Source organism: Alexandromys fortis, unplaced genomic scaffold, assembly GCF_014885135.2.
Source record: "Alexandromys fortis isolate MF-2015 unplaced genomic scaffold, M_Fortis_MF-2015_v1.1 scaffold_184, whole genome shotgun sequence".
Taxonomy (NCBI): Eukaryota; Metazoa; Chordata; class Mammalia; order Rodentia; family Cricetidae; genus Alexandromys; species Alexandromys fortis.
In genome coordinates this window covers 2,405,776-2,410,701 of record NW_026068125.1, presented here as the reverse complement: position 1 = coordinate 2,410,701, position 4,926 = coordinate 2,405,776, and the positions used below count along the sequence as shown (strand labels likewise).

General features: G+C 36.8%; 1 long non-coding RNA gene across 2 annotated transcripts in view; it reads left to right on the top strand.

Moving 5' to 3' along the window:
* Positions 1-11: 11 nt before the first annotated feature.
* Positions 12-4,926, top strand: part of LOC126490672 (uncharacterized) — an 11,025-nt gene continuing 6,110 nt past the window's right edge. For both annotated transcript variants that reach the window (XR_007589215.1, XR_007589214.1), the window contains exons 1-2: positions 12-344; positions 3,763-3,885. This is a non-coding gene — a long non-coding RNA (uncharacterized lncRNA). The remainder of the gene's footprint in view (positions 345-3,762; positions 3,886-4,926) is intronic.

Here is a 4,926-nt window from a genome sequence, read left to right as displayed (position 1 = left end):
GTTAAGTAATATTTATTCCCTTCTCGGATCTTTGACGGAGTTGAAGATTATATAATTGTAATTACTCTCTACATTATTTAGACTCCTTGAGATAGAATGTCTGGTAAAACTTTTGTTCTCAATATTGTTTGTTATATCTATTATTTATTATTATTGTTTATAGTTGTATTTAGGTTAGTTCTGTCTTATTTAGACAAAAGGAGGGAGATGTAGGGATAAGCCCTCCCCTTGGGGGCGGGCTGCCCTCGGGCGTATGTTTACTGATATATTGGGCGGGCAGAGGCTGCGCGCCCCTTCCCTTCCTCTCCTGTCTCCGCCGGCTACTCCGCTGGAACCTTGGTTTCGTGAGTCTGGTTTTGTTATTAAACTTGTTCAAATACCTAATACTTTTGGTGATTATTAATCCGACCGCTGCACAGGGTTTCTCTGTGGCTTTGGAGCCTGTCCTGGAACTAGCTCTTGTAGACCAGGCTGGTCTCAAACTCACAGAGATCCGCCTGCCTCTGCCTCCCGAGTGCTGGGATTAAAGGCATTTGTGCCACTACCGCCCAGCCACTTCAAATCTTTTTATCATTGTCTTTTGTAAAGCCTGAATCTCCTGACTTGCAAATGTTTCTAGTGATTTCACTAAGGTATCAATTTTCTGGTCCTCATTCTATACCTGTGATTCTAAGGTTTTAATGTTCCCTTTTAAAGATAACATCTGTTTCTTAAACTTTTCTTGAATATTGCATAGATTGTCATCCTGGAGGTACATTCTGTTAACTTATCAAAATTTTGTAATAACTTTTGAATGTCAATTCAACAGTATGAACCCTTTCAGGTAACTTCTTAGTAACCTTAGATATGGAGTCAATATTGCTTATCCACTTGTTCAGATAACTTCTGATTTCCAGTTATATTAATCCTGACAATTAGTGTCATATTCTTCCTTAATGATAGAATATGGAGAAGAAAACTGAAACTTAGTAACCAATAAATTGAGGTATTCCCATAGTCATATAATCTTCACATAATTCCATCCATAGCAGTTGGAAAAAAGGAAGTAAAGGTAGCAACTGAAACAAAATTTGCCATTACTATAAACCTGAATATGTGATCTAGTAAACAGCAAGTTATCATCCAGCAGATTGTACTGTTGCAAAGTCACGAAAAGAAGCAATGCAATGAACAGTCCTGTTTTAATATTTCAAGACTGGGATATATGAGTTTCTCAACAAATTAAATGTAATAAAATCAGTTCCATACAAGGAGCAAGAAACCCAGAGTCCAGGGGCAGAGAACAGAAACCCGGAAGCCACACATGCCAGGGTTGCAGAAGCTGGCAAACAGTGCTTCTACTAGCGTTTCAAACATCATTTTAATGGGGATTTTATAAAAAAAAAAAAAAAAAAAAACTGTTCAGGCAAAATCAGATCTGTCCAGGCTATGGAAGGACTAAGCCTTCAGCCCAGAGGGCATAAAGTTTAAACCCACATGGTGCCAAGTAATGGCGGATAGATCAGATGCTTAAAAGAAATCCTACACTAGCTCAGAACTGAGAGATAGGTAGTTACATATTTAGGAGAAAAACTTACAAATCAGGATTCTCTGCTTGAATGGTGGATGGAGGTGGAATCCAAAACAACCTGAAAGAGCAAAACAGGAACCAGGGGGGAAAAGAGAAGGGCTGGACACTCTTCAGCATCCAGATAAATAGTATATGAGGCCACACCCCAGTAGGCAGATAATTACTAGCTTTAAACCTTCCTGCAGCAGTACTAAGTGCTTCAGAGACTTCTAATGCTTGTAGTGCATGGCAGCTACCATAAGTGCCATGAAATAACACTTACTAAAATAACATTTTCTCAACCACCAAGGCCAAAATTTGAACCAACCCTTGTGTGACCACATAGAATAGCAAGCTTTTACACCATGGACTTCATATTTAAAATATTCATACCTCACCTCAGGCTTGTTACGTAAGCCTGTATAGGATCAATCCTCTACTGAAAAGAGCTGTAATGTGTGACCAAAACTGGTAGCCACTGACAGACTTGAGCTCAGCCTATACTGCTTGTAGAAAAGTGGATGAGTAGTTAGGGAATTCATCTAAGTTTTCTTTGCAATGTTGAGTGAGATATCAATATGAGAAATTAGTAGAATCAGATTATAACAAAAAGAATAAATCAATGTACAAATTGGCATTTAGGAAGATGGTTGGATGGAGGTCCAAATAGAGGGTATTCAGTCTGAGTTCATATGTAAAAAAAAGAAAATTCAAAGAGAATGTAAAAAGTCATCCTGGCTGGCATGCAGGAAAAGCAAAGGTAAGTGGTTAGGTCTTGTTCTTTGCTCTTATTCACAGATCTGGAACTTTAGTTCCTGGTCCTTGTTATAAATACCGAATCTTGGTTTTTAGTCTGAATATACTGTGTTAGGATATTCACTTAACAGAAACCAGGTAAATTATTTTTAAGGAAGGAGAAGCACTAGGAGATAACACTGGATAGGTAGAAAGATATTAAGACAACTTCATGTTACCGAAGAATACCAAAGTTTATTTCCCAGCACCTAAATCCAAGGAGCTCATGCCTTCTTCCAGCTGTCCACCTACACCCATGTACACACATAGATACACATATACACACCCATAAACACACACACAAGATAAAGAACATGAGGGAGTGCACATGAGAAAGAGAGAGGTCCTTTTACTATTTGAGTCTACTTTATCTTTCAATCACAAGAAAACAAGTGACCTTCTAAAAAGTAAAGTGAAGGAAGCGAGGCAGTGGCCCAGTGGTTGAAGGCTTTTGCTGCTCTGCAGAGAATTTGGATTCAGTTCCCAGAACCCACATGGTGAATCGCAAACGTCTGTAACTCCAGTTCCAGGGGATCTGGCACCATTTACCATGCCTTTCTGACCACCAACCACTTATGTGTTCTTCATATATCCATACAGACAAATTCATAAAAATTAAAATAAATCAACTTTTAGTGAAGAAGCCTAATCATCAGCCATGTAATCTTTAGATGCCTTTGATTGTGGACTTCCCAACTTCCATAATGATGATAAATACACCTTTCCTATTTGAAGCAATCCTCTCCATACTGATTTGTTATAGCAAAGCATGTAGATTAAGACAGGCAATGACATTATTACATGTCATGAATACATTATCTTTGTGCTGTAATCTCTATACATGGCTACAGTCCAAGATAGGGTAGTTTTACTGAGAAAATGCAGGAGGTGGTTTATAAACCTAATAGTCCTGTGTCCCTAACTGTGACTTTGCAAAGTCATTGGCTTTCAAAATTGTTAACTTTCCACATATGAGTGTCTAAACATACTATCTATGAACTAACAAAATCTGGCATAGTCCCTAAATTCTTGAACTCTCCATAATGTTTTCTATTCTCAAGTCATTTTCATGTTGGCCCATGACAATTAAAGTTTTCCTATTTCATTAGCCAAATTTTAATTTAGAGTTGGTGTGCAAAGACCAATTTAATTTTGGTTGGGTGTTTATTGCGTTATGCACAAGCCAAATGTCACACAGCTATTTAAAATATATTTAATGAGATTTGTCATCCAGCAAATTAATATAGTATCTTAATCAAGTCAGATAATGTTTGGATACAACCTCTTTCTTTTAACATGGGATTATGGCAAGTATAAAAGTCTCCATAAACTTTAAATAAATTTTAACCATTCAGATGGTAATCAATCCACATGAACCTACTGTAAGACATCTAATCAGTTCTCTATCATATCATCAGGATATATACTGCACTACCACTTTCTCTGCAAAGAGTAGACCTGGAACAGGGCAGGGATCCTTGAATTCAAATCAGACCAGAACAAACTGTATTAAAAGCCCGGAGATGACATTTACAACTCAGGTGAGTGTATATGCAATCCTTCAGTCTCCAAATTTCTTTTATTTCATCAGTAATGTAGGAAAACTACTTCCTACTTTCCAGAAATGGTGAGCATGCACTGAAAGAAAATAAGTGTAATGGACACAGCATACGTTAGGACAGTGGGCAGTATGCTTCTTGTTATGATAACTATTATATGAACTGAGTATGGTAGCACAATTCTTCAATCTCCTTACCCCTAAAGCAGAGAAATGTGGATGTCTATGCAATTAAGGCAAAAGTGATCAGTGTGAATTTTAAACCAGCCAGGACTATATCTCAAGAACTGAAAGCTAAAACTAATTATATAGAGTTGAAACAAAATAAAATATTTATTATCATTATTATTAGTAGTAGTAATAGTATTGAAGTACTAGGTATTAAATCAAGGGACCAGCAAGTTCTAGACAAGTGCTCCACCTCTGGGCTACATTCTCATCCAATTACATAATAACTTATTTACAACGTTTAAAGTATATTTTTCTTTGTAGATCTATGTGTTACATTACATTTAATGTCTATTAATTACTATATTAGCTGTTTAATAAATGTTGATTTGTTGTTTAATATGACTTCTAGCAATTCTTTGTACTCATAACCCTGTGGTGATTGAGTTTGTTTCTGAATGCAAAGAAGTAATTTGAGAATGTTCTGAAGTTTGGATTATAATCTTGACAAAGTAAAACATAATTACAATCTTTTCTCTCCCCCAAGGTATAGTGAACTATTTTTTTTTCTAATTTTAATTTCAAATTCCTAATCAACATCAACTAATAATACAAAATGTCTTAGTGCATGAGTCAACATGTTGCCCAGCATCTCTCTGTGGATTACTTGGATTACTGTGTTGCCCAGAACCTTGCTTTGAATCACATTGTTCCAAAGCACCTCTATGGATCTGGGAAGTTGCTTCTCACTCCTTTTTCATGAATAACTCAGAGTAATTTTCCAATCTAACTTTCTCCCCCCCCCTCTCTCCCTGTCTCTCTCTCTGTGTCTCTCTCAATCTCTCTCTCTCTCTCT